The following is a 26334-nucleotide window of genomic DNA, read 5'->3' on the forward strand; positions in this document are numbered from 1 at the left end:
CCGTGAGCTACCCTTGGTGCACAAATATCGTTCCGACGATAACTTTTGATCCGCCCGTCAGATCGTGGCGATTCTTATATTGATTCGAGGGTACTCGGGAAGATTCATCGCGCGATGACAGCCCTAGCGGTCATCCGGCTTCCCGACATGCTCGGATCGTCCATCCGATGTCATCTAGCAGGATTTTTTCGCACTTTTATTTAAACGGACTTCGTACGACAATCCGAGTGGAAACTCTTTATTACTTTGACAATGGAGAGGCATGCTGGGTGCGATCATACCAGCACAAATGCACTGGATCCCATCAGAACTCCGAAGTTAAGCGTGCTTGGGCGAGAGTAGTACTAGGATGGGTGACCTCCTGGGAAGTCCTCGTGTTGCACCCCTGTCACTTTTTTCGGCTATCTACCACTTTTTTCGAACAATCTTTCGGTTCTGGAACATCGATGCGAACTGAAACGCACGTTTAGTGCGTCGCCTCCTACGTTTCGGTTCGGATCTTTTTATTTTCTTCCGGATGGTGAATTCAAAGACGTCCGGTCTTTATTATGGCGGGGTGATAGTGTCGTTTGATTCGATAAACGGAATTCGTTCTGACATTTCATTTGCGGTCAAATTATAGCGGGGGTTTGTTTAGATTCAGTGACGTACAGGCTATAGCGGATGAGTGTACTAGTGGATGCGAGTCATGAATCCGGTCGGAAGGTGTTTACTGGCCGTGAGCTACCCTTGGTGCACAAATATCGTTCCGACGATAACTTTTGATCCGCCCGTCAGATCGTAGCGATTCTTATATTGATTCGGGGGTACTCGGGAAGATTCATCGCGCGATGACAGCCCTGGCGGTCATCCGGCTTCCCGACATGCTCGGATCGTCCATCCGGTGTCATCTAGCAGGATTTTTTCGCACTTTCATTTAAACGGACTTCGTACGACAATGCGAGTGGAAACTCTTTATTACTTTGACAATGGAGAGGCATGCTGGGTGCGATCATACCAGCACAAATGCACTGGCTCCCATCAGAACTCCGAAGTTAAGCGTGCTTGGGCGAGAGTAGTACTAGGATGGGTGACCTCCTGGGAAGTCCTCGTGTTGCACCCCTGTCACTTTTTTCGGCTATCTACCACTTTTTTCGAACAATCTTTCGGTTCTGGAACATCGATGCGAACTGAAACGCACGTTTAGTGCGTCGCCTCCTACGTTTCGGTTCGGATCTTTTTATTTTCTTCCGGATGGTGAATTCAAACACGTCCGGTCTTTATTATGGCGGGGTGATAGTGTCGTTTGATTCGATAAACGGAATTCGTTCTGACATTTCATTTGCGGTCAAATTATAGCGGGGGTTGTTTAGATTCAGTGACGTACAGGCTATAGCGGATGAGTGTACTAGTGGATGCGAGTCATGAATCCGGTCGGAAGGTGTTTACTGGCCGTGAGCTACCCTTGGTGCACAAATATCGTTCCGACGATAACTTTTGATCCGCCCGTCAGATCGTGGCGATTCTTATATTGATTCGGGGGTACTCGGGAAGATCCATCGCGCGATGACAGCCCTGGCGGTCATCCGGCTTCCCGACATGCTCGGATCGTCCATCCGGTGTCATCTAGCAGGATTTTTTCGCACTTTCATTTAAACGGACTTCGTACGACAGTGCGAGTGGAAACTCTTTATTACTTTGACAATGGAGAGGCATGCTGGGTGCGATCATACCAGCACAAATGCACTGGATCCCATCAGAACTCCGAAGTTAAGCGTGCTTGGGCGAGAGTAGTACTAGGATGGGTGACCTCCTGGGAAGTCCTCGTGTTGCACCCCTGTCACTTTTTTCGGCTATCTACCACTTTTTTTCGAACAATCTTTCGGTTCTGGAACATCGATGCGAACTGAAACGCACGTTTAGTGCGTCGCCTCCTACGTTTCGGTTCGGATCTTTTTATTTTCTTCCGGATGGTGAATTCAAATACGTCCGGTCTTTATTATGGCGGGGTGATAGTGTCGTTTGATTCGATAAACGGAATTCGTTCTGACATTTCATTTGCGGTCAAATTATAGCGGGGGTCTGTTCAGATTCAGTGACGTACAGGCTATAGCGGATGAGTGTACTAGTGGATGCGAGTCATGAATCCGGTCGGAAGGTGTTTACTGGCCGTGAGCTACCCTTGGTGCACAAATATCGTTCCGACGATAACTTTTGATCCGCCCGTCAGATCGTGGCGATTCTTATATTGATTCGGGGGTACTCGGGAAGATTCATCGCGCGATGACAGCCCTGGCGGTAATTCGCCTTTCCGACATGCTCGGATCGTCCATCCGGTGTCATCTAGCAGGATTTTTTCGCACTTTCATTTAAACGGACTTCGTACGACAATGCGAGTGGAAACTCTTTATTACTTTGACAATGGAGAGGCATGCTGGGTGCGATCATACCAGCACAAATGCACTGGATCCCATCAGAACTCCGAAGTTAAGCGTGCTTGGGCGAGAGTAGTACTAGGATGGGTGACCTCCTGGGAAGTCCTCGTGTTGCACCCCTGTCACTTTTTTCGGCTATCTACCACTTTTTTCGAACAATCTTTCGGTTCTGGAACATCGATGCGAACTGAAACGCACGTTTAGTGCGACGCCTCCTACGTTTCGGTTCCGATCTTTTTATTTTCTTCCGGATGGTGAATTAAAATACGTCCGGTCTTTATTATGGCGGGGTGATAGTGTCGTTTGATTCGATAAACGGAATTCGTTCTGACATTTCATTTGCGGTCAAATTATAGCGGGGGTTTGTTTAGATTCAGTGACGTACAGGCAATAGCGGATGAGTGTACTAGTGGATGCGAGTCATGAATCCGGTCGGAAGGTGTTTACTGGCCGTGAGCTACCCTTGGTGCACAAATATCGTTCCGACGATAACTTTTGATCCGCCCGTCAGATCGTGGCGATTCTTATATTGATTCGGGGGTACTCGGGAAGATTCTTCGCGCGATGACAGCCCTGGCGGTCATCCGTCTTCCCGTCATGCTCGGATCGTCCATCCGGTGTCATCTAGCAGGATTTTTTCGCACTTTCATTTAAACGGACTTCGTACGACAGTGCGAGTGCAAACTCTTTATTACTTTGACAATGGAGAGGCATGCTGGGTGCGATCATACCAGCACAAATGCACTGGATCCCATCAGAACTCCGAAGTTAAGCGTGCTTGGGCGAGAGTAGTACTAGGATGGGTGACCTCCTGGGAAGTCCTCGTGTTGCACCCCTGTCACTTTTTTCGGCTATCTACCACTTTTTTCGAACAATCTTTCGGTTCTGGAACATCGATGCGAACTGAAACGCACGTTTAGTGCGTCGCCTCCTACGTTTCGGTTCGGATCTTTTTATTTTCTTCCGGATGGTGAATTCAAAGACGTCCGGTCTTTATTATGGCGGGGTGATAGTGTCGTTTGATTCGATAAACGGAATTCGTTCTGACATTTCATTTGCGGTCAAATTATAGCGGGGGTTTGTTTAGATTCAGTGACGTACAGGCTATAGCGGATGAGTGTACTAGTGGATGCGAGTCATGAATCCGGTCGGAAGGTGTTTACTGGCCGTGAGCTACCCTTGGTGCACAAATATCGTTCCGACGATAACTTTTGATCCGCCCGTCAGATCGTAGCGATTCTTATATTGATTCGGGGGTACTCGGGAAGATTAATCGCGCGATGACAGCCCTGGCGGTCATCCGGCTTCCCGACATGCTCCGATCGTCCATCCGGTGTCATCTAGCAGGATTTTTTCGCACTTTCATTTAAACGGACTTCGTACGACAATGCGAGTGGAAACTCTTTATTACTTTGACAATGGAAAGGCATGCTGGGTGCGATCATACCAGCACAAATGCACTGGATCCCATCAGAACTCCGAAGTTAAGCGTGCTTGGGCGAGAGTAGTACTAGGATGGGTGACCTCCTGGGAAGTCCTCGTGTTGCACCCCTGTCACTTTTTTCGGCTATCTACCACTTTTTTCGAACAATCTTTCGGTTCTGGAACATCGATGCGAACTGAAACGCACGTTTAGTGCGACGCCTCTTACGTTTCGGTTCGGATCTTTTTATTTTCTTCCGGATGGTGAATTCAAATACGTCCGGTCTTTATTATGGCGGGGTGATAGTGTCGTTTGATTCGATAAACGGAATTCGTTCTGACATTTCATTTGCAGTCAAATTATAGCGGGGGTTTGTTTAGATTCAGTGACGTACAGGCTATAGCGGATGAGTGTACTAGTGGATGCGAGTCATGAATCCGGTCGGAAGGTGTTTACTGGCCGTGAGCTACCCTTGGTGCACAAATATCGTTCCGACGATAACTTTTGATCCGCCCGTCAGATCGTAGCGATTCTTATATTTATTCGGGGGTACTCGGGAAGATTAATCGCGCGATGACAGCCTTGGCGGTCATCCGGCTTCCCGACATGCTCGGATCGTCCATCCGGTGTCATCTGGCAGGATTTTTTCGCACTTTCATTTAAACGGACTTCGTACGACAATGCGAGTGGAAACTCTTTAGTACTTTGACAATGGAGAGGCATGCTGGGTGCGATCATACCAGCACAAATGCACTGGATCCCATCAGAACTCCGAAGTTAAGCGTGCTTGGGCGAGAGTAGTACTAGGATGGGTGACCTCCTGGGAAGTCCTCGTGTTGCACCCCTGTCACTTTTTTCGGCTATCTACCACTTTTTTCGAACAATCTTTCGGTTCTGGAACATCGATGCGAAATGAAACGCACGTTTAGTGCGTCGCCTCCTACGTTTCGGTTCGGATCGTTTTATTTTCTTCCGGATGGTGAATTCAAAGACGTCCGGTCTTTATTATGGCGGGGTGATAGTGTCGTTTGATTCGATAAACGGAATTCGTTCTGACATTTCATTTGCGGTCAAATTATAGCGGGGGTTTGTTTAGATTCAGTGACGTACAGGCTATAGCGGATGAGTGTACTAGTGGATGCGAGTCATGAATCCGGTCGGAAGGTGTTTACTGGCCGTGAGCTACCCTTGGTGCACAAATATCGCTCCGACGATAACTTTTGATCCGCCCGTCAGATCGTAGCGATTCTTATATTGATTCGGGGGTACTCGGGAAGATTAATCGCGCGATGACCGCCTTGGCGGTCATCCGGCTTCCCGACATGCTCGGATCGTCCATCCGGTGTCATCTAGCAGGATTTTTTCGCACTTTCATTTAAACGGACTTCGTACGACAATGCGAGTGGAAACTCTTTAGTACTTTGACAATGGACAGGCATGCTGGGTGCGATCATACCAGCACAAATACACTGGATCCCATCAGAACTCCAAATTAAGCGTGCTTGGGCGAGAGTAGTACTAGGATGGGTGACCTCCTGGGAAGTCCTCGTGTTGCACCCCTGTCACTTTTTTCGGCTATCTACCACTTTTTTCGAACAATCTTTCGGTTCTGGAACATCGATGCGAACTGAAACGCACGTTTAGTGCGACGCCTCCTACGTTTCGGTTCGGATCTTTTTATTTTCTTCCGGATGGTGAATTCAAATACGTCCGGTCTTTATTATGGCGGGGTGATAGTGTCGTTTGATTCGATAAACGGAATTCGTTCTGACATTTCATTTGCAGTCAAATTATAGCGGGGGTTTGTTTAGATTCAGTGACGTACAGGCTATAGCGGATGAGTGTACTAGTGGATGCGAGTCATGAATCCGGTCGGAAGGTGTTTACTGGCCGTGAGCTACCCTTGGTGCACAAATATCGTTCCGACGATAACTTTTGATCCGCCCGTCAGATCGTGGCGATTCTTATATTGATTCGGGGGTACTCGGGAAGATTCATCGCGCGATGACAGCCCTGGCTGTAATTCGCCTTTCCGACATGCTCGGATCGTCCATCCGGTGTCATCTAGCAGGATTTTTTCGCACTTTCATTTAAACGGACTTCGTACGACAATGCGAGTGGAAACTCTTTATTACTTTGACAATGGAGAGGCATGCTGGGTGCGATCATACCAGCACAAATGCACTGGATCCCATCAGAACTCCGAAGTTAAGCGTGCTTGGGCGAGAGTAGTACTAGGATGGGTGACCTCCTGGGAAGTCCTCGTGTTGCACCCCTGTCACTTTTTTCGGCTATCTACCACTTTTTTCGAACAATCTTTCGGTTCTGGAACATCGATGCGAACTGAAACGCACGTTTAGTGCGACGCCTCCTACGTTTCGGTTCCGATCTTTTTATTTTCTTCCGGATGGTGAATTCAAATACGTCCGGTCTTTATTATGGCGGGGTGATAGTGTCGTTTGATTCGATAAACGGAATTCGTTCTGACATTTCATTTGCAGTCAAATTATAGCGGGGGTTTGTTTAGATTCAGTGACGTACAGGCTATAGCGGATGAGTGTACTAGTGGATGCGAGTCATGAATCCGGTCGGAAGGTGTTTACTGGCCGTGAGCTACCCTTGGTGCACAAATATCGTTCCGACGATAACTTTTGATCCGCCCGTCAGATCGTGGCGATTCTTATATTGATTCGAGGGTACTCGGGAAGATTCATCGCGCGATGACAGCCCTAGCGGTCATCCGGCTTCCCGACATGCTCGGATCGTCCATCCGATGTCATCTAGCAGGATTTTTTCGCACTTTTATTTAAACGGACTTCGTACGACAATCCGAGTGGAAACTCTTTATTACTTTGACAATGGAGAGGCATGCTGGGTGCGATCATACCAGCACAAATGCACTGGATCCCATCAGAACTCCGAAGTTAAGCGTGCTTGGGCGAGAGTAGTACTAGGATGGGTGACCTCCTGGGAAGTCCTCGTGTTGCACCCCTGTCACTTTTTTCGGCTATCTACCACTTTTTTCGAACAATCTTTCGGTTCTGGAACATCGATGCGAACTGAAACGCACGTTTAGTGCGTCGCCTCCTACGTTTCGGTTCGGATCTTTTTATTTTCTTCCCGATGGTGAATTCAAAGACGTCCGGTCTTTATTATGGCGGGGTGATAGTGTCGTTTGATTCGATAAACGGAATTCGTTCTGACATTTCATTTGCGGTCAAATTATAGCGGGGGTTTGTTTAGATTCAGTGACGTACAGGCTATAGCGGATGAGTGTACTAGTGGATGCGAGTCATGAATCCGGTCGGAAGGTGTTTACTGGCCGTGAGCTACCCTTGGTGCACAAATATCGTTCCGACGATAACTTTTGATCCGCCCGTCAGATCGTAGCGATTCTTATATTGATTCGGGGGTACTCGGGAAGATTCATCGCGCGATGACAGCCCTGGCGGTCATCCGGCTTCCCGACATGCTCGGATCGTCCATCCGGTGTCATCTAGCAGGATTTTTTCGCACTTTCATTTAAACGGACTTCGTACGACAATGCGAGTGGAAACTCTTTATTACTTTGACAATGGAGAGGCATGCTGGGTGCGATCATACCAGCACAAATGCACTGGCTCCCATCAGAACTCCGAAGTTAAGCGTGCTTGGGCGAGAGTAGTACTAGGATGGGTGACCTCCTGGGAAGTCCTCGTGTTGCACCCCTGTCACTTTTTTCGGCTATCTACCACTTTTTTCGAACAATCTTTCGGTTCTGGAACATCGATGCGAACTGAAACGCACGTTTAGTGCGTCGCCTCCTACGTTTCGGTTCGGATCTTTTTATTTTCTTCCGGATGGTGAATTCAAACACGTCCGGTCTTTATTATGGCGGGGTGATAGTGTCGTTTGATTCGATAAACGGAATTCGTTCTGACATTTCATTTGCGGTCAAATTATAGCGGGGGTTTGTTTAGATTCAGTGACGTACAGGCTATAGCGGATGAGTGTACTAGTGGATGCGAGTCATGAATCCGGTCGGAAGGTGTTTACTGGCCGTGAGCTACCCTTGGTGCACAAATATCGTTCCGACGATAACTTTTGATCCGCCCGTCAGATCGTGGCGATTCTTATATTGATTCGGGGGTACTCGGGAAGATCCATCGCGCGATGACAGCCCTGGCGGTCATCCGGCTTCCCGACATGCTCGGATCGTCCATCCGGTGTCATCTAGCAGGATTTTTTTGCACTTTCATTTAAACGGACTTCGTACGACAGTGCGAGTGGAAACTCTTTATTACTTTGACAATGGAGAGGCATGCTGGGTGCGATCATACCAGCACAAATGCACTGGATCCCATCAGAACTCCGAAGTTAAGCGTGCTTGGGCGAGAGTAGTACTAGGATGGGTGACCTCCTGGGAAGTCCTCGTGTTGCACCCCTGTCACTTTTTTCGGCTATCTACCACTTTTTTTCGAACAATCTTTCGGTTCTGGAACATCGATGCGAACTGAAACGCACGTTTAGTGCGTCGCCTCCTACGTTTCGGTTCGGATCTTTTTATTTTCTTCCGGATGGTGAATTCAAATACGTCCGGTCTTTATTATGGCGGGGTGATAGTGTCGTTTGATTCGATAAACGGAATTCGTTCTGACATTTCATTTGCGGTCAAATTATAGCGGGGGTTTGTTCAGATTCAGTGACGTACAGGCTATAGCGGATGAGTGTACTAGTGGATGCGAGTCATGAATCCGGTCGGAAGGTGTTTACTGGCCGTGAGCTACCCTTGGTGCACAAATATCGTTCCGACGATAACTTTTGATCCGCCCGTCAGATCGTGGCGATTCTTATATTGATTCGGGGGTACTCGGGAAGATTCATCGCGCGATTACAGCCCTGGCGGTAATTCGCCTTTCCGACATGCTCGGATCGTCCATCCGGTGTCATCTAGCAGGATTTTTTCGCACTTTCATTTAAACGGACTTCGTACGACAATGCGAGTGGAAACTCTTTATTACTTTGACAATGGAGAGGCATGCTGGGTGCGATCATACCAGCACAAATGCACTGGATCCCATCAGAACTCCGAAGTTAAGCGTGCTTGGGCGAGAGTAGTACTAGGATGGGTGACCTCCTGGGAAGTCCTCGTGTTGCACCCCTGTCACTTTTTTCGGCTATCTACCACTTTTTTCGAACAATCTTTCGGTTCTGGAACATCGATGCGAACTGAAACGCACGTTTAGTGCGACGCCTCCTACGTTTCGGTTCCGATCTTTTTATTTTCTTCCGGATGGTGAATTAAAATACGTCCGGTCTTTATTATGGCGGGGTGATAGTGTCGTTTGATTCAATAAACGGAATTCGTTCTGACATTTCATTTGCGGTCAAATTATAGCGGGGGTTTGTTTAGATTCAGTGACGTACAGGCAATAGCGGATGAGTGTACTAGTGGATGCGAGTCATGAATCCGGTCGGAAGGTGTTTACTGGCCGTGAGCTACCCTTGGTGCACAAATATCGTTCCGACGATAACTTTTGATCCGCCCGTCAGATCGTGGCGATTCTTATATTGATTCGGGGGTACTCGGGAAGATTCTTCGCGCGATGACAGCCCTGGCGGTCATCCGGCTTCCCGTCATGCTCGGATCGTCCATCCGGTGTCATCTAGCAGGATTTTTTCGCACTTTCATTTAAACGGACTTCGTACGACAGTGCGAGTGCAAACTCTTTATTACTTTGACAATGGAGAGGCATGCTGGGTGCGATCATACCAGCACAAATGCACTGGATCCCATCAGAACTCCGAAGTTAAGCGTGCTTGGGCGAGAGTAGTACTAGGATGGGTGACCTCCTGGGAAGTCCTCGTGTTGCACCCCTGTCACTTTTTTCGGCTATCTACCACTTTTTTCGAACAATCTTTCGGTTCTGGAACATCGATGCGAACTGAAACGCACGTTTAGTGCGTCGCCTCCTACGTTTCGGTTCGGATCTTTTTATTTTCTTCCGGATGGTGAATTCAAAGACGTCCGGTCTTTATTATGGCGGGGTGATAGTGTCGTTTGATTCGATAAACGGAATTCGTTCTGACATTTCATTTGCGGTCAAATTATAGCGGGGGTTTGTTTAGATTCAGTGACGTACAGGCTATAGCGGATGAGTGTACTAGTGGATGCGAGTCATGAATCCGGTCGGAAGGGGTTTACTGGCCGTGAGCTACCCTTGGTGCACAAATATCGTTCCGACGATAACTTTTGATCCGCCCGTCAGATCGTAGCGATTCTTATATTGATTCGGGGGTACTCGGGAAGATTAATCGCGCGATGACAGCCCTGGCGGTCATCCGGCTTCCCGACATGCTCCGATCGTCCATCCGGTGTCATCTAGCAGGATTTTTTCGCACTTTCATTTAAACGGACTTCGTACGACAATGCGAGTGGAAACTCTTTATTACTTTGACAATGGAAAGGCATGCTGGGTGCGATCATACCAGCACAAATGCACTGGATCCCATCAGAACTCCGAAGTTAAGCGTGCTTGGGCGAGAGTAGTACTAGGATGGGTGACCTCCTGGGAAGTCCTCGTGTTGCACCCCTGTCACTTTTTTCGGCTATCTACCACTTTTTTCGAACAATCTTTCGGTTCTGGAACATCGATGCGAACTGAAACGCACGTTTAGTGCGACGCCTCTTACGTTTCGGTTCGGATCTTTTTATTTTCTTCCGGATGGTGAATTCAAATACGTCCGGTCTTTATTATGGCGGGGTGATAGTGTCGTTTGATTCGATAAACGGAATTCGTTCTGACATTTCATTTGCAGTCAAATTATAGCGGGGGTTTGTTTAGATTCAGTGACGTACAGGCTATAGCGGATGAGTGTACTAGTGGATGCGAGTCATGAATCCGGTCGGAAGGTGTTTACTGGCCGTGAGCTACCCTTGGTGCACAAATATCGTTCCGACGATAACTTTTGATCCGCCCGTCAGATCGTAGCGATTCTTATATTTATTCGGGGGTACTCGGGAAGATTAATCGCGCGATGACAGCCTTGGCGGTCATCCGGCTTCCCGACATGCTCGGATCGTCCATCCGGTGTCATCTGGCAGGATTTTTTCGTACTTTCATTTAAACGGACTTCGTACGACAATGCGAGTGGAAACCCTTTAGTACTTTGACAATGGAGAGGCATGCTGGGTGCGATCATACCAGCACAAATGCACTGGATCCCATCAGAACTCCGAAGTTAAGCGTGCTTGGGCGAGAGTAGTACTAGGATGGGTGACCTCCTGGGAAGTCCTCGTGTTGCACCCCTGTCACTTTTTTCGGCTATCTACCACTTTTTTCGAACAATCTTTCGGTTCTGGAACATCGATGCGAAATGAAACGCACGTTTAGTGCGTCGCCTCCTACGTTTCGGTTCGGATCGTTTTATTTTCTTCCGGATGGTGAATTCAAAGACGTCCGGTCTTTATTATGGCGGGGTGATAGTGTCGTTTGATTCGATAAACGGAATTCGTTCTGACATTTCATTTGCGGTCAAATTATAGCGGGGGTTTGTTTAGATTCAGTGACGTACAGGCTATAGCGGATGAGTGTACTAGTGGATGCGAGTCATGAATCCGGTCGGAAGGTGTTTACTGGCCGTGAGCTACCCTTGGTGCACAAATATCGCTCCGACGATAACTTTTGATCCGCCCGTCAGATCGTAGCGATTCTTATATTGATTCGGGGGTACTCGGGAAGATTAATCGCGCGATGACCGCCTAGGCGGTCATCCGGCTTCCCGACATGCTCGGATCGTCCATCCGGTGTCATCTAGCAGGATTTTTTCGCACTTTCATTTAAACGGACTTCGTACGACAATGCGAGTGGAAACTCTTTAGTACTTTGACAATGGACAGGCATGCTGGGTGCGATCATACCAGCACAAATACACTGGATCCCATCAGAACTCCGAAGTTAAGCGTGCTTGGGCGAGAGTAGTACTAGGATGGGTGACCTCCTGGGAAGTCCTCGTGTTGCACCCCTGTCACTTTTTTCGGCTATCTACCACTTTTTTCGAACAATCTTTCGGTTCTGGAACATCGATGCGAACTGAAACGCACGTTTAGTGCGACGCCTCCTACGTTTCGGTTCGGATCTTTTTATTTTCTTCCGGATGGTGAATTCAAATACGTCCGGTCTTTATTATGGCGGGGTGATAGTGTCGTTTGATTCGATAAACGGAATTCGTTCTGACATTTCATTTGCAGTCAAATTATAGCGGGGGTTTGTTTAGATTCAGTGACGTACAGGCTATAGCGGATGAGTGTACTAGTGGATGCGAGTCATGAATCCGGTCGGAAGGTGTTTACTGGCCGTGAGCTACCCTTGGTGCACAAATATCGTTCCGACGATAACTTTTGATCCGCCCGTCAGATCGTGGCGATTCTTATATTGATTCGGGGGTACTCGGGAAGATTCATCGCGCGATGACAGCCCTGGCTGTAATTCGCCTTTCCGACATGCTCGGATCGTCCATCCGGTGTCATCTAGCAGGATTTTTTCGCACTTTCATTTAAACGAACTTCGTACGACAATGCGAGTGGAAACTCTTTATTACTTTGACAATGGAGAGGCATGCTGGGTGCGATCATACCAGCACAAATGCACTGGATCCCATCAGAACTCCGAAGTTAAGCGTGCTTGGGCGAGAGTAGTACTAGGATGGGTGACCTCCTGGGAAGTCCTCGTGTTGCACCCCTGTCACTTTTTTCGGCTATCTACCACTTTTTTCGAACAATCTTTCGGTTCTGGAACATCGATGCGAACTGAAACGCACGTTTAGTGCGACGCCTCCTACGTTTCGGTTCCGATCTTTTTATTTTCTTCCGGATGGTGAATTCAAATACGTCCGGTCTTTATTATGGCGGGGTGATAGTGTCGTTTGATTCGATAAACGGAATTCGTTCTGACATTTCATTTGCAGTCAAATTATAGCGGGGGTTTGTTTAGATTCAGTGACGTACAGGCTATAGCGGATGAGTGTACTAGTGGCTGCGAGTCATGAATCCGGTCGGAAGGTGTTTACTGGCCGTGAGCTACCCTTGGTGCACAAATATCGTTCCGACGATAACTTTTGATCCGCCCGTCAGATCGTGGCGATTCTTATATTGATTCGAGGGTACTCGGGAAGATTCATCGCGCGATGACAGCCCTAGCGGTCATCCGGCTTCCCGACATGCTCGGATCGTCCATCCGATGTCATCTAGCAGGATTTTTTCGCACTTTTATTTAAACGGACTTCGTACGACAATCCGAGTGGAAACTCTTTATTACTTTGACAATGGAGAGGCATGCTGGGTGCGATCATACCAGCACAAATGCATTGGATCCCATCAGAACTCCGAAGTTAAGCGTGCTTGGGCGAGAGTAGTACTAGGATGGGTGACCGCCTGGGAAGTCCTCGTGTTGCACCCCTGTCACTTTTTTCGGCTATCTACCACTTTTTTCGAACAATCTTTCGGTTCTAGAACATCGATGCGAACTGAAACGCACGTTTAGTGCGACGCCTCCTATGTTTCGGTTCGGATCTTTTTATTTTCTTCCGGATGGTGAATTCAAATACGTCCGGTCTTTATTATGGCGGGGTAATAGTGTCGTTTGATTCGATAAACGGAATTCGTTCTGACATTTCATTTGCGGTCAAATTATAGCGGGGATTTGTTTAGATTCAGTGACGTACAGGCTATAGCGGATGAGTGTACTAGTGGATGCGAGTCATGAATCCGGTCGGAAGGTGTTTACTGGCCGTGAGCTACCCTTGGTGCACAAATATCGTTCCGACGATAACTTTTGATCCGCCCGTCAGATCGTAGCGATTCTTATATTGATTCGGGGGTACTCGGGAAGATTAATCGCGCGATGACAGCCTTGGCGGTCATCCGGCTTCCCGACATGCTCGGATCGTCCATCCGGTGTCATCTAGCAGGATTTTTTCGCACTTTCATTTAAACGGACTTCGTACGACAATGCGAGTGGAAACTCTTTATTACTTTGACAATGGAGAGGCATGCTGGGTGCGATCATACCAGCACAAATGCACTGGATCCCATCAGAACTCCGAAGTTAAGCGTGCTTGGGCGAGAGTAGTACTAGGATGGGTGACCTCCTGGGAAGTCCTCGTGTTGCACCCCTGTCACTTTTTTCGGCTATCTACCACTTTTTTCGAACAATCTTTCGGTTCTGGAACATCGATGCGAACTGAAACGCACGTTTAGTGCGTCGCCTCCTACGTTTCGGTTCGGATCTTTTTATTTTCTTCCGGATGGTGAATTCAAAGACGTCCGGTCTTTATTATGGCGGGCTGATAGTGTCGTTTGATTCGATAAACGGAATTCGTTCTGACATTTCATTTGCGGTCAAATTATAGCGGGGGTTTGTTTAGATTCAGTGACGTACAGGCTATAGCGGATGAGTGTACTAGTGGATGAAAGTCATGAATCCGGTCGGAAGGTGTTTACTGGCCGTGAGCTACCCTTGGTGCACAAATATCGTTCCGACGATAACTTTTGATCCGCCCGTCAGATCGTGGCGATTCTTATATTGATTCGGGGGTACTCGGGAAGATTCAACGCGCGATGACAGCCCTGTCGGTCATCCGGCTACCCGACATGCTCGGATCGTCCATCCGATGTCATCTAGCAGGATTTTTTCGCACTTTTATTTAAACGAACTTCGTACGACAATGCGAGTGGAAACTCTTTATTACTTTGACAATGGAGAGGCATGCTGGGTGCGATCATACCAGCACAAATGCACTGGATCCCATCAGAACTCCGAAGTTAAGCGTGCTTGGGCGAGAGTAGTACTAGGATGGGTGACCGCCTGGGAAGTCCTCGTGTTGCACCCCTGTCACTTTTTTCGGCTATCTACCACTTTTTTCGAACAATCTTTCGGTTCTAGAACATCGATGCGAACTGAAACGCACGTTTAGTGCGACGCCTCCTATGTTTCGGTTCGGATCTTTTTATTTTCTTCCGGATGGTGAATTCAAATACGTCCGGTCTTTATTATGGCGGGGTGATAGTGTCGTTTGATTCGATAAACGGAATTCGTTCTGACATTTCATTTGCGGTCAAATTATAGCGGGGGTTTGTTCAGATTCAGTGACGTACAGGCTATAGCGGATGAGTGTACTAGTGGATGCGAGTCATGAATCCGGTCGGAAGGTGTTTACTGGCCGTGAGCTACCCTTGGTGCACAAATATCGTTCCGACGATAACTTTTGATCCGCCCGTCAGATCGTGGCGATTCTTATATTGATTCGGGGGTACTCGGGAAGATTCATCGCGCGATTACAGCCCTGGCGGTAATTCGCCTTTCCGACATGCTCGGATCGTCCATCCGGTGTCATCTAGCAGGATTTTTTCGCACTTTCATTTAAACGGACTTCGTACGACAATGCGAGTGGAAACTCTTTATTACTTTGACAATGGAGAGGCATGCTGGGTGCGATCATACCAGCACAAATGCACTGGATCCCATCAGAACTCCGAAGTTAAGCGTGCTTGGGCGAGAGTAGTACTAGGATGGGTGACCTCCTGGGAAGTCCTCGTGTTGCACCCCTGTCACTTTTTTCGGCTATCTACCACTTTTTTCGAACAATCTTTCGGTTCTGGAACATCGATGCGAACTGAAACGCACGTTTAGTGCGACGCCTCCTACGTTTCGGTTCCGATCTTTTTATTTTCTTCCGGATGGTGAATTAAAATACGTCCGGTCTTTATTATGGCGGGGTGATAGTGTCGTTTGATTCGATAAACGGAATTCGTTCTGACATTTCATTTGCGGTCAAATTATAGCGGGGGTTTGTTTAGATTCAGTGACGTACAGGCAATAGCGGATGAGTGTACTAGTGGATGCGAGTCATGAATCCGGTCGGAAGGTGTTTACTGGCCGTGAGCTACCCTTGGTGCACAAATATCGTTCCGACGATAACTTTTGATCCGCCCGTCAGATCGTGGCGATTCTTATATTGATTCGGGGGTACTCGGGAAGATTCTTCGCGCGATGACAGCCCTGGCGGTCATCCGGCTTCCCGTCATGCTCGGATCGTCCATCCGGTGTCATCTAGCAGGATTTTTTCGCACTTTCATTTAAACGGACTTCGTACGACAGTGCGAGTGCAAACTCTTTATTACTTTGACAATGGAGAGGCATGCTGGGTGCGATCATACCAGCACAAATGCACTGGATCCCATCAGAACTCCGAAGTTAAGCGTGCTTGGGCGAGAGTAGTACTAGGATGGGTGACCTCCTGGGAAGTCCTCGTGTTGCACCCCTGTCACTTTTTTCGGCTATCTACCACTTTTTTCGAACAATCTTTCGGTTCTGGAACATCGATGCGAACTGAAACGCACGTTTAGTGCGTCGCCTCCTACGTTTCGGTTCGGATCTTTTTATTTTCTTCCGGATGGTGAATTCAAAGACGTCCGGTCTTTATTATGGCGGGGTGATAGTGTCGTTTGATTCGATAAACGGAATTCGTTCTGACATTTCATTTGCGGTCAAATTATAGCGGGGGTTTGTTTAGATTCAGTGACGTACAGGCTATAGCGGATGAGTGTACTAGTGGATGCGAGTCATGAATCCGGTCGGAAGGTGTTTACTGGCCGTGAGCTACCCTTGGTGCACAAATATCGTTCCGACGATAACTTTTGATCCGCCCGTCAGATCGTAGCGATTCTTATATTGATTCGGGGGTACTCGGGAAGATTAATCGCGCGATGACAGCCCTGGCGGTCATCCGGCTTCCCGACATGCTCCGATCGTCCATCCGGTGTCATCTAGCAGGATTTTTTCGCACTTTCATTTAAACGGACTTCGTACGACAATGCGAGTGGAAACTCTTTATTACTTTGACAATGGAAAGGCATGCTGGGTGCGATCATACCAGCACAAATGCACTGGATCCCATCAGAACTCCGAAGTTAAGCGTGCTTGGGCGAGAGTAGTACTAGGATGGGTGACCTCCTGGGAAGTCCTCGTGTTGCACCCCTGTCACTTTTTTCGGCTATCTACCACTTTTTTCGAACAATCTTTCGGTTCTGGAACATCGATGCGAACTGAAACGCACGTTTAGTGCGACGCCTCTTACGTTTCGGTTCGGATCTTTTTATTTTCTTCCGGATGGTGAATTCAAATACGTCCGGTCTTTATTATGGCGGGGTGATAGTGTCGTTTGATTCGATAAACGGAATTCGTTCTGACATTTCATTTGCAGTCAAATTATAGCGGGGGTTTGTTTAGATTCAGTGACGTACAGGCTATAGCGGATGAGTGTACTAGTGGATGCGAGTCATGAATCCGGTCGGAAGGTGTTTACTGGCCGTGAGCTACCCTTGGTGCACAAATATCGTTCCGACGATAACTTTTGATCCGCCCGTCAGATCGTAGCGATTCTTATATTTATTCGGGGGTACTCGGGAAGATTAATCGCGCGATGACAGCCTTGGCGGTCATCCGGCTTCCCGACATGCTCGGATCGTCCATCCGGTGTCATCTGGCAGGATTTTTTCGTACTTTCATTTAAACGGACTTCGTACGACAATGCGAGTGGAAACTCTTTAGTACTTTGACAATGGAGAGGCATGCTGGGTGCGATCATACCAGCACAAATGCACTGGATCCCATCAGAACTCCGAAGTTAAGCGTGCTTGGGCGAGAGTAGTACTAGGATGGGTGACCTCCTGGGAAGTCCTCGTGTTGCACCCCTGTCAATTTTTTCGGCTATCTACCACTTTTTTCGAACAATCTTTCGGTTCTGGAACATCGATGCGAAATGAAACGCACGTTTAGTGCGTCGCCTCCTACGTTTCGGTTCGGATCGTTTTATTTTCTTCCGGATGGTGAATTCAAAGACGTCCGGTCTTTATTATGGCGGGGTGATAGTGTCGTTTGATTCGATAAACGGAATTCGTTCTGACATTTCATTTGCGGTCAAATTATAGCGGGGGTTTGTTTAGATTTAGTGACGTACAGGCTATAGCGGATGAGTGTACTAGTGGATGCGAGTCATGAATCCGGTCGGAAGGTGTTTACTGGCCGTGAGCTACCCTTGGTGCACAAATATCGCTCCGACGATAACTTTTGATCCGCCCGTCAGATCGTAGCGATTCTTATATTGATTCGGGGGTACTCGGGAAGATTAATCGCGCGATGACCGCCTTGGCGGTCATCCGGCTTCCCGACATGCTCGGATCGTCCATCCGGTGTCATCTAGCAGGATTTTTTCGCACTTTCATTTAAACGGACTTCGTACGACAATGCGAGTGGAAACTCTTTAGTACTTTGACAATGGACAGGCATGCTGGGTGCGATCATACCAGCACAAATACACTGGATCCCATCAGAACTCCGAAGTTAAGCGTGCTTGGGCGAGAGTAGTACTAGGATGGGTGACCTCCTGGGAAGTCCTCGTGTTGCACCCCTGTCACATTTTTCGGCTATCTACCACTTTTTTCGAACAATCTTTCGGTTCTGGAACATCGATGCGAACTGAAACGCACGTTTAGTGCGACGCCTCCTACGTTTCGGTTCGGATCTTTTTATTTTCTTCCGGATGGTGAATTCAAATACGTCCGGTCTTTATTATGGCGGGGTGATAGTGTCGTTTGATTCGATAAACGGAATTCGTTCTGACATTTCATTTGCAGTCAAATTATAGCGGGGGTTTGTTTAGATTCAGTGACGTACAGGCTATAGCGGATGAGTGTACTAGTGGATGCGAGTCATGAATCCGGTCGGAAGGTGTTTACTGGCCGTGAGCTACCCTTGGTGCACAAATATCGTTCCGACGATAACTTTTGATCCGCCCGTCAGATCGTGGCGATTCTTATATTGATTCGGGGGTACTCGGGAAGATTCATCGCGCGATAATAGCCCTGGCTGTAATTCGCCTTTCCGACATGCTCGGATCGTCCATCCGGTGTCATCTAGCAGGATTTTTTCGCACTTTCATTTAAACGGACTTCGTACGACAATGCGAGTGGAAACTCTTTATTACTTTGACAATGGAGAGGCATGCTGGGTGCGATCATACCAGCACAAATGCACTGGATCCCATCAGAACTCCGAAGTTAAGCGTGCTTGGGCGAGAGTAGTACTAGGATGGGTGACCTCCTGGGAAGTCCTCGTGTTGCACCCCTGTCACTTTTTTCGGCTATCTACCACTTTTTTCGAACAATCTTTCGGTTCTGGAACATCGATGCGAACTGAAACGCACGTTTAGTGCGACGCCTCCTACGTTTCGGTTCCGATCTTTTTATTTTCTTCCGGATGGTGAATTCAAATACGTCCGGTCTTTATTATGGCGGGGTGATAGTGTCGTTTGATTCGATAAACGGAATTCGTTCTGACATTTCATTTGCAGTCAAATTATAGCGGGGGTTTGTTTAGATTCAGTGACGTACAGGCTATAGCGGATGAGTGTACTAGTGGCTGCGAGTCATGAATCCGGTCGGAAGGTGTTTACTGGCCGTGAGCTACCCTTGGTGCACAAATATCGTTCCGACGATAACTTTTGATCCGCCCGTCAGATCGTGGCGATTCTTATATTGATTCGAGGGTACTCGGGAAGATTCATCGCGCGATGACAGCCCTAGCGGTCATCCGGCTTCCCGACATGCTCGGATCGTCCATCCGATGTCATCTAGCAGGATTTTTTCGCACTTTTATTTAAACGGACTTCGTACGACAATCCGAGTGGAAACTCTTTATTACTTTGACAATGGAGAGGCATGCTGGGTGCGATCATACCAGCACAAATGCATTGGATCCCATCAGAACTCCGAAGTTAAGCGTGCTTGGGCGAGAGTAGTACTAGGATGGGTGACCGCCTGGGAAGTCCTCGTGTTGCACCCCTGTCACTTTTTTCGGCTATCTACCACTTTTTTCGAACAATCTTTCGGTTCTAGAACATCGATGCGAACTGAAACGCACGTTTAGTGCGACGCCTCCTATGTTTCGGTTCGGATCTTTTTATTTTCTTCCGGATGGTGAATTCAAATACGTCCGGTCTTTATTATGGCGGGGTAATAGTGTCGTTTGATTCGATAAACGGAATTCGTTCTGACATTTCATTTGCGGTCAAATTATAGCGGGGATTTGTTTAGATTCAGTGACGTACAGGCTATAGCGGATGAGTGTACTAGTGGATGCGAGTCATGAATCCGGTCGGAAGGTGTTTACTGGCCGTGAGCTACCCTTGGTGCACAAATATCGTTCCGACGATAACTTTTGATCCGCCCGTCAGATCGTAGCGATTCTTATATTGATTCGGGGGTACTCGGGAAGATTAATCGCGCGATGACAGCCTTGGCGGTCATCCGGCTTCCCGACATGCTCGGATCGTCCATCCGGTGTCATCTAGCAGGATTTTTTCGCACTTTCATTTAAACGGACTTCGTACGACAATGCGAGTGGAAACTCTTTATTACTTTGACAATGGAGAGGCATGCTGGGTGCGATCATACCAGCACAAATGCACTGGATCCCATCAGAACTCCGAAGTTATGCGTGCTTGGGCGAGAGTAGTACTAGGATGGGTGACCTCCTGGGAAGTCCTCGTGTTGCACCCCTGTCACTTTTTTCGGCTATCTACCACTTTTTTCGAACAATCTTTCGGTTCTGGAACATCGATGCGAACTGAAACGCACGTTTAGTGCGTCGCCTCCTACGTTTCGGTTCGGATCTTTTTATTTTCTTCCGGATGGTGAATTCAAAGACGTCCGGTCTTTATTATGGCGGGCTGATAGTGTCGTTTGATTCGATAAACGGAATTCGTTCTGACATTTCATTTGCGGTCAAATTATAGCGGGGGTTTGTTTAGATTCAGTGACGTACAGGCTATAGCGGATGAGTGTACTAGTGGATGAAAGTCATGAATCCGGTCGGAAGGTGTTTACTGGCCGTGAGCTACCCTTGGTGCACAAATATCGTTCCGACGATAACTTTTGATCCGCCCGTCAGATCGTGGCGATTCTTATATTGATTCGGGGGTACTCGGGAAGATTCAACGCGCGATGACAGCCCTAGCGGTCATCCGGCTACCCGACATGCTCGGATCGTCCATCCGATGTCATCTAGCAGGATTTTTTCGCACTTTTATTTAAACGAACTTCGTACGACAATGCGAGTGGAAACTCTTTATTACTTTGACAATGGAGAGGCATGCTGGGTGCGATCATACCAGCACAAATGCACTGGATCCCATCAGAACTCCGAAGTTAAGCGTGCTTGGGCGAGAGTAGTACTAGGATGGGTGACCGCCTGGGAAGTCCTCGTGTTGCACCCCTGTCACTTTTTTCGGCTATCTACCACTTTTTTCGAACAATCTTTCGGTTCTAGAACATCGATGCGAACTGAAACGCACGTTTAGTGCGACGCCTCCTATGTTTCGGTTCGGATCTTTTTATTTTCTTCCGGATGGTGAATTCAAATACGTCCGGTCTTTATTATGGTGGGGTGATAGTGTCGTTTGATTCGATAAACGGAATTCGTTCTGACATTTCATTTGCGGTCAAATTATAGCGGGGATTTGTTTAGATTCAGTGACGTACAGGCTATAGCGGATGAGTGTACTAGTGGATGCGAGTCATGAATCCGGTCGGAAGGTGTTTACTGGCCGTGAGCTACCCTTGGTGCACAAATATCGTTCCGACGATAACTTTTGATCCGCCCGTCAGATCGTAGCGATTCTTATATTGATTCGGGGGTACTCGGGAAGATTAATCGCGCGATGACAGCCCTGGCGGTCATCCGGCTTCCCGACATGCTCGGATCGTCCATCCGGTGTCATCTAGCAGGATTTTTTCGCACTTTCATTTAAACGGACTTCGTACGACAATGCTAGTGGAAACTCTTTATTACTTTGACAATGGAAAGGCATGCTGGGTGCGATCATACCAGCACAAATGCACTGGATCCCATCAGAACTCCGAAGTTAAGCGTGCTTGGGCGAGAGTAGTACTAGGATGGGTGACCTCCTGGGAAGTCCTCGTGTTGCACCCCTGTCACTTTTTTCGGCTATCTACCACTTTTTTCGAACAATCTTTCGGTTCTGGAACATCGATGCGAACTGAAACGCACGTTTAGTGCGACGCCTCCTACGTTTCGGTTCGGATCTTTTTATTTTCTTCCGGATGGTGAATTCAAATACGTCCGGTCTTTATTATGGCGGGGTGATAGTGTCGTTTGATTCGATAAACGGAATTCGTTCTGACATTTCATTTGCAGTCAAATTATAGCGGGGGTTTGTTTAGATTCAGTGACGTACAGGCTATAGCGGATGAGTGTACTAGTGGATGCGAGTCATGAATCCGGTCGGAAGGTGTTTACTGGCCGTGAGCTACCCTTGGTGCACAAATATCGTTCCGACGATAACTTTTGATCCGCCCGTCAGATCGTAGCGATTCTTATATTGATTCGGGGGTACTCGGGAAGATTAATCGCGCGATGACAGCCCTGGCGGTCATCCGGCTTCCCGACATGCTCGGATCGTCCATCCGGTGTCATCTGGCAGGATTTTTTCGCACTTTCATTTAAACGGACTTCGTACGACAATGCGAGTGGAAACTCTTTATTACTTTGACAATGGAAAGGCATGCTGGGTGCGATCATACCAGCACAAATGCACTGGATCCCATCAGAACTCCGAAGTTAAGCGTGCTTGGGCGAGAGTAGTACTAGGATGGGTGACCTCCTGGGAAGTCCTCGTGTTGCACCCCTGTCACTTTTTTCGGCTATCTACCACTTTTTTCGAACAATCTTTCGGTTCTGGAACATCGATGCGAACTGAAACGCACGTTTAGTGCGACGCCTCCTACGTTTCGGTTCGGATCTTTTTATTTTCTTCCGGATGGTGAATTCAAATACGTCCGGTCTTTACTATGGCGGGGTGATAGTGTCGTTTGATTCGATAAACGGAATTCGTTCTGACATTTCATTTGCAGTCAAATTATAGCGGGGGTTTGTTTAGATTCAGTGACGTACAGGCTATAACGGATGAGTGTACTAGTGGATGCGAGTCATGAATCCGGTCGGAAGGTGTTTACTGGCCGTGAGCTACCCTTGGTGCACAAATATCGTTCCGACGATAACTTTTGATCCGCCCGTCAGATCGTGGCGATTCTTATATTGATTCGGGGGTACTCGGGAAGATTCATCGCGCGATGACAGCCCTGGCGGTAATTCGCCTTTCCGACATGCTCGGATCGTCCATCCGGTGTCATCTAGCAGAATTTTTTCGCACTTTCATTTAAACGGACTTCGTACGACAATGCGAGTGGAAACTCTTTATTACTTTGACAATGGAGAGGCATGCTGGGTGCGATCATACCAGCACAAATGCACTGGATCCCATCAGAACTCCGAAGTTAAGCGTGCTTGGGCGAGAGTAGTACTAGGATGGGTGACCTCCTGGGAAGTCCTCGTGTTGCACCCCTGTCACTTTTTTCGGCTATCTACCACTTTTTTCGAACAATCTTTCGGTTCTGGAACATCGATGCGAACTGAAACGCACGTTTAGTGCGTCGCCTCCTACGTTTCGGTTCGGATCTTTTTATTTTCTTCCGGATGGTGAATTCAAAGACGTCCGGTCTTTATTATGGCGGGCTGATAGTGTCGTTTGATTCGATAAACGGAATTCGTTCTGACATTTCATTTGCGGTCAAATTATAGCGGGGGTTTGTTTAGATTCAGTGACGTACAGGCTATAGCGGATGAGTGTACTAGTGGATGAAAGTCATGAATCCGGTCGGAAGGTGTTTACTGGCCGTGAGCTACCCTTGGTGCACAAATATCGTTCCGACGATAACTTTTGATCCGCCCGTCAGATCGTGGCGATTCTTATATTGATTCGGGGGTACTCGGGAAGATTCAACGCGCGATGACAGCCCTAGCGGTCATCCGGCTACCCGACATGCTCGGATCGTCCATCCGATGTCATCTAGCAGGATTTTTTCGCACTTTTATTTAAACGAACTTCGTACGACAATGCGAGTGGAAACTCTTTATTACTTTGACAATGGAGAGGCATGCTGGGTGCGATCATACCAGCACAAATGCACTGGATCCCATCAGAACTCCGAAGTTAAGCGTGCTTGGGCGAGAGTAGTACTAGGATGGGTGACCGCCTGGGAAGTCCTCGTGTTGCACCCCTGTCACTTTTTTCGGCTATCTACCACTTTTTTCGAACAATCTTTCGGTTCTAGAACATCGATGCGAACTGAAACGCACGTTTAGTGCGACGCCTCCTATGTTTCGGTTCGGATCTTTTTATTTTCTTCCGGATGGTGAATTAAAATACGTCCGGTCTTTATTATGGCGGGGTGATACTGTCGTTTGATTCGATAAACGGAATTCGTTCTGACATTTCATTTGCGGTCAAATTATAGCGGGGGTTTGTTCAGATTCAGTGACGTACAGGCAATAGCGGATGAGTGTACTAGTGGATGCGAGTCATGAATCCGGTCGGAAGGTGTTTACTGGCCGTGAGCTACCCTTGGTGCACAAATATCGTTCCGACGATAACTTTTGATCCGCCCGTCAGATCGTGGCGATTCTTATATTGATTCGGGGGTACTCGGGAAGATTCATCGCGCGATGACAGCCCTGGCGGTAATTCGCCTTTCCGACATGCTCGGATCGTCCATCCGGTGTCATCTAGCAGGATTTTTTCGCACTTTCATTTAAACGGACTTCGTACGACAATGCGAGTGGAAACTCTTTATTACTTTGACAATGGAGAGGCATGCTGGGTGCGATCATACCAGCACAAATGCACTGGATCCCATCAGAACTCCGAAGTTAAGCGTGCTTGGGCGAGAGTAGTACTAGGATGGGTGACCTCCTGGGAAGTCCTCGTGTTGCACCCCTGTCACTTTTTTCGGCTATCTACCACTTTTTTCGAACAATCTTTCGGTTCTGGAACATCGATGCGAACTGAAACGCACGTTTAGTGCGACGCCTCCTACGTTTCGGTTCCGATCTTTTTATTTTCTTCCGGATGGTGAATTAAAATACGTCCGGTCTTTATTATGGCGGGGTGATACTGTCGTTTGATTCGATAAACGGAATTCGTTCTGACATTTCATTTGCGGTCAAATTATAGCGGGGGTTTGTTCAGATTCAGTGACGTACAGGCAATAGCGGATGAGTGTACTAGTGGATGCGAGTCATGAATCCGGTCGGAAGGTGTTTACTGGCCGTGAGCTACCCTTGGTGCACAAATATCGTTCCGACGATAACTTTTGATCCGCCCGTCAGATCGTGGCGATTCTTATATTGAATCGGGGGTACTCAGGAAGATTCTTCGCGCGATGACAGCACTGGCGGTCATCCGGCTTCCCGACATGCTCGGATCGTCCATCCGGTGTCATCTAGCAGGATTTTTTCGCACTTTCATTTAAACGGACTTCGTACGACAGTGCGAGTGGAAACTCTTTATTACTTTGACAATTGAGAGGCATGCTGGGTGCGATCATACCAGCACAAATGCACTGGATCCCATCAGAACTCCGAAGTTAAGCGTGCTTGGGCGAGAGTAGTACTAGGATGGGTGACCTCCTGGGAAGTCCTCGTGTTGCACCCCTGTCACTTTTTTCGGCTATCTACCACTTTTTTCGAACAATCTTTCGGTTCTGGAACATCGATGCGAACTGAAACGCACGTTTAGTGCGTCGCCTCCTACGTTTCGGTTCGGATCTTTTTATTTTCTTCCGGATGGTGAATTCAAAGACGTCCGGTCTTTATTATGGCGGGGTGATAGTGTCGTTTGATTCGATAAACGGAATTCGTTCTGACATTTCATTTGCGGTCAAATTATAGCGGGGGTTTGTTTAGATTCAGTGACGTACAGGCTATAGCGGATGAGTGTACTAGTGGATGCGAGTCATGAATCCGGTCGGAAGGTGTTTACTGGCCGTGAGCTACCCTTGGTGCACAAATATCGTTCCGACGATAACTTTTGATCCGCCCGTCAGATCGTAGCGATTCTTATATTGATTCGGGGGTACTCGGGAAGATTAATCGCGCGATGACAGCCCTGGCGGTCATCCGGCTTCCCGACATGCTCGGATCGTCCATCCGGTGTCATCTAGCAGGATTTTTTCACACTTTCATTTAAACGGACTTCGTACGACAATGCGAGTGGAAACTCTTTATTACTTTGACAATGGAGAGGCATGCTGGGTGCGATCATACCAGCACAAATGCACTGGATCCCATCAGAACTCCGAAGTTAAGCGTGCTTGGGCGAGAGTAGTACTAGGATGGGTGACCTCCTGGGAAGTCCTCGTGTTGCACCCCTGTCACTTTTTTCGGCTATCTACCACTTTTTTCGAACAATCTTTCGGTTCTGGAACATCGATGCGAACTGAAACGCACGTTTAGTGCGACGCCTCCTACGTTTCGGTTCGGATCTTTTTATTTTCTTCCGGATGGTGAATTCAAATACGTCCGGTCTTTATTATGGCGGGGT

General features: G+C 47.9%; 37 non-coding genes across 37 annotated transcripts; all 37 read left to right on the forward strand.

The window, feature by feature from the left end:
* The first annotated feature begins 267 nt into the window (after positions 1-267).
* On the forward strand, positions 268-386 carry LOC143871846 (5S ribosomal RNA). The gene has a single exon (XR_013246603.1). It is a non-coding gene; the product is annotated as a 5S ribosomal RNA (ribosomal RNA).
* A 597-nt stretch (positions 387-983) lies between these two features.
* Positions 984-1102, forward strand: LOC143874265 (5S ribosomal RNA). Its single transcript, XR_013248951.1, has one exon. It is a non-coding gene; the product is annotated as a 5S ribosomal RNA (ribosomal RNA).
* A 596-nt stretch (positions 1103-1698) lies between these two features.
* LOC143871847 (5S ribosomal RNA) lies at positions 1699-1817 on the forward strand. Its single transcript, XR_013246604.1, has one exon. It is a non-coding gene; the product is annotated as a 5S ribosomal RNA (ribosomal RNA).
* A 598-nt stretch (positions 1818-2415) lies between these two features.
* On the forward strand, positions 2416-2534 carry LOC143871848 (5S ribosomal RNA). Its single transcript, XR_013246605.1, has one exon. It is a non-coding gene; the product is annotated as a 5S ribosomal RNA (ribosomal RNA).
* Positions 2535-3131: 597 nt separating this feature from the next.
* LOC143871849 (5S ribosomal RNA) lies at positions 3132-3250 on the forward strand. Its single transcript, XR_013246606.1, has one exon. It is a non-coding gene; the product is annotated as a 5S ribosomal RNA (ribosomal RNA).
* Positions 3251-3847: 597 nt separating this feature from the next.
* LOC143871851 (5S ribosomal RNA) lies at positions 3848-3966 on the forward strand. Its single transcript, XR_013246608.1, has one exon. It is a non-coding gene; the product is annotated as a 5S ribosomal RNA (ribosomal RNA).
* Positions 3967-4563: 597 nt separating this feature from the next.
* Positions 4564-4682, forward strand: LOC143871852 (5S ribosomal RNA). The gene has a single exon (XR_013246610.1). It is a non-coding gene; the product is annotated as a 5S ribosomal RNA (ribosomal RNA).
* A 597-nt stretch (positions 4683-5279) lies between these two features.
* Positions 5280-5397, forward strand: LOC143874915 (5S ribosomal RNA). The gene has a single exon (XR_013249585.1). It is a non-coding gene; the product is annotated as a 5S ribosomal RNA (ribosomal RNA).
* Positions 5398-5994: 597 nt separating this feature from the next.
* LOC143871853 (5S ribosomal RNA) lies at positions 5995-6113 on the forward strand. Its single transcript, XR_013246611.1, has one exon. It is a non-coding gene; the product is annotated as a 5S ribosomal RNA (ribosomal RNA).
* A 597-nt stretch (positions 6114-6710) lies between these two features.
* Positions 6711-6829, forward strand: LOC143871854 (5S ribosomal RNA). The gene has a single exon (XR_013246612.1). It is a non-coding gene; the product is annotated as a 5S ribosomal RNA (ribosomal RNA).
* A 597-nt stretch (positions 6830-7426) lies between these two features.
* On the forward strand, positions 7427-7545 carry LOC143874266 (5S ribosomal RNA). Its single transcript, XR_013248952.1, has one exon. It is a non-coding gene; the product is annotated as a 5S ribosomal RNA (ribosomal RNA).
* A 597-nt stretch (positions 7546-8142) lies between these two features.
* LOC143871855 (5S ribosomal RNA) lies at positions 8143-8261 on the forward strand. The gene has a single exon (XR_013246613.1). It is a non-coding gene; the product is annotated as a 5S ribosomal RNA (ribosomal RNA).
* Positions 8262-8859: 598 nt separating this feature from the next.
* LOC143871856 (5S ribosomal RNA) lies at positions 8860-8978 on the forward strand. Its single transcript, XR_013246614.1, has one exon. It is a non-coding gene; the product is annotated as a 5S ribosomal RNA (ribosomal RNA).
* Positions 8979-9575: 597 nt separating this feature from the next.
* On the forward strand, positions 9576-9694 carry LOC143871857 (5S ribosomal RNA). The gene has a single exon (XR_013246615.1). It is a non-coding gene; the product is annotated as a 5S ribosomal RNA (ribosomal RNA).
* Positions 9695-10291: 597 nt separating this feature from the next.
* Positions 10292-10410, forward strand: LOC143871858 (5S ribosomal RNA). The gene has a single exon (XR_013246616.1). It is a non-coding gene; the product is annotated as a 5S ribosomal RNA (ribosomal RNA).
* Positions 10411-11007: 597 nt separating this feature from the next.
* LOC143871859 (5S ribosomal RNA) lies at positions 11008-11126 on the forward strand. The gene has a single exon (XR_013246617.1). It is a non-coding gene; the product is annotated as a 5S ribosomal RNA (ribosomal RNA).
* A 597-nt stretch (positions 11127-11723) lies between these two features.
* Positions 11724-11842, forward strand: LOC143872879 (5S ribosomal RNA). The gene has a single exon (XR_013247607.1). It is a non-coding gene; the product is annotated as a 5S ribosomal RNA (ribosomal RNA).
* A 597-nt stretch (positions 11843-12439) lies between these two features.
* On the forward strand, positions 12440-12558 carry LOC143871860 (5S ribosomal RNA). Its single transcript, XR_013246618.1, has one exon. It is a non-coding gene; the product is annotated as a 5S ribosomal RNA (ribosomal RNA).
* Positions 12559-13155: 597 nt separating this feature from the next.
* Positions 13156-13274, forward strand: LOC143873812 (5S ribosomal RNA). The gene has a single exon (XR_013248510.1). It is a non-coding gene; the product is annotated as a 5S ribosomal RNA (ribosomal RNA).
* A 597-nt stretch (positions 13275-13871) lies between these two features.
* LOC143871862 (5S ribosomal RNA) lies at positions 13872-13990 on the forward strand. The gene has a single exon (XR_013246621.1). It is a non-coding gene; the product is annotated as a 5S ribosomal RNA (ribosomal RNA).
* Positions 13991-14587: 597 nt separating this feature from the next.
* Positions 14588-14706, forward strand: LOC143872942 (5S ribosomal RNA). The gene has a single exon (XR_013247666.1). It is a non-coding gene; the product is annotated as a 5S ribosomal RNA (ribosomal RNA).
* A 597-nt stretch (positions 14707-15303) lies between these two features.
* On the forward strand, positions 15304-15422 carry LOC143871863 (5S ribosomal RNA). Its single transcript, XR_013246622.1, has one exon. It is a non-coding gene; the product is annotated as a 5S ribosomal RNA (ribosomal RNA).
* Positions 15423-16019: 597 nt separating this feature from the next.
* Positions 16020-16138, forward strand: LOC143871864 (5S ribosomal RNA). Its single transcript, XR_013246623.1, has one exon. It is a non-coding gene; the product is annotated as a 5S ribosomal RNA (ribosomal RNA).
* Positions 16139-16735: 597 nt separating this feature from the next.
* LOC143871865 (5S ribosomal RNA) lies at positions 16736-16854 on the forward strand. The gene has a single exon (XR_013246624.1). It is a non-coding gene; the product is annotated as a 5S ribosomal RNA (ribosomal RNA).
* A 597-nt stretch (positions 16855-17451) lies between these two features.
* On the forward strand, positions 17452-17570 carry LOC143871866 (5S ribosomal RNA). Its single transcript, XR_013246625.1, has one exon. It is a non-coding gene; the product is annotated as a 5S ribosomal RNA (ribosomal RNA).
* A 597-nt stretch (positions 17571-18167) lies between these two features.
* LOC143872881 (5S ribosomal RNA) lies at positions 18168-18286 on the forward strand. The gene has a single exon (XR_013247608.1). It is a non-coding gene; the product is annotated as a 5S ribosomal RNA (ribosomal RNA).
* Positions 18287-18883: 597 nt separating this feature from the next.
* LOC143871869 (5S ribosomal RNA) lies at positions 18884-19002 on the forward strand. The gene has a single exon (XR_013246627.1). It is a non-coding gene; the product is annotated as a 5S ribosomal RNA (ribosomal RNA).
* Positions 19003-19599: 597 nt separating this feature from the next.
* LOC143873813 (5S ribosomal RNA) lies at positions 19600-19718 on the forward strand. Its single transcript, XR_013248511.1, has one exon. It is a non-coding gene; the product is annotated as a 5S ribosomal RNA (ribosomal RNA).
* A 597-nt stretch (positions 19719-20315) lies between these two features.
* Positions 20316-20434, forward strand: LOC143874081 (5S ribosomal RNA). The gene has a single exon (XR_013248773.1). It is a non-coding gene; the product is annotated as a 5S ribosomal RNA (ribosomal RNA).
* A 597-nt stretch (positions 20435-21031) lies between these two features.
* Positions 21032-21150, forward strand: LOC143872943 (5S ribosomal RNA). The gene has a single exon (XR_013247667.1). It is a non-coding gene; the product is annotated as a 5S ribosomal RNA (ribosomal RNA).
* Positions 21151-21747: 597 nt separating this feature from the next.
* On the forward strand, positions 21748-21866 carry LOC143871870 (5S ribosomal RNA). Its single transcript, XR_013246628.1, has one exon. It is a non-coding gene; the product is annotated as a 5S ribosomal RNA (ribosomal RNA).
* Positions 21867-22463: 597 nt separating this feature from the next.
* On the forward strand, positions 22464-22582 carry LOC143871871 (5S ribosomal RNA). The gene has a single exon (XR_013246629.1). It is a non-coding gene; the product is annotated as a 5S ribosomal RNA (ribosomal RNA).
* A 597-nt stretch (positions 22583-23179) lies between these two features.
* LOC143871872 (5S ribosomal RNA) lies at positions 23180-23298 on the forward strand. The gene has a single exon (XR_013246630.1). It is a non-coding gene; the product is annotated as a 5S ribosomal RNA (ribosomal RNA).
* Positions 23299-23895: 597 nt separating this feature from the next.
* Positions 23896-24014, forward strand: LOC143872944 (5S ribosomal RNA). The gene has a single exon (XR_013247668.1). It is a non-coding gene; the product is annotated as a 5S ribosomal RNA (ribosomal RNA).
* A 597-nt stretch (positions 24015-24611) lies between these two features.
* LOC143871873 (5S ribosomal RNA) lies at positions 24612-24730 on the forward strand. The gene has a single exon (XR_013246631.1). It is a non-coding gene; the product is annotated as a 5S ribosomal RNA (ribosomal RNA).
* Positions 24731-25327: 597 nt separating this feature from the next.
* LOC143871875 (5S ribosomal RNA) lies at positions 25328-25446 on the forward strand. Its single transcript, XR_013246633.1, has one exon. It is a non-coding gene; the product is annotated as a 5S ribosomal RNA (ribosomal RNA).
* Positions 25447-26043: 597 nt separating this feature from the next.
* LOC143871876 (5S ribosomal RNA) lies at positions 26044-26162 on the forward strand. Its single transcript, XR_013246634.1, has one exon. It is a non-coding gene; the product is annotated as a 5S ribosomal RNA (ribosomal RNA).
* Positions 26163-26334: the final 172 nt, after the last annotated feature.

The sequence above is a fragment of the Tasmannia lanceolata genome, unplaced genomic scaffold (genome assembly GCF_043159265.1).
Source record: "Tasmannia lanceolata isolate RefF3 unplaced genomic scaffold, GAP_Taslan_0.1 ptg000003l, whole genome shotgun sequence".
Taxonomy (NCBI): Eukaryota; Viridiplantae; Streptophyta; class Magnoliopsida; order Canellales; family Winteraceae; genus Tasmannia; species Tasmannia lanceolata.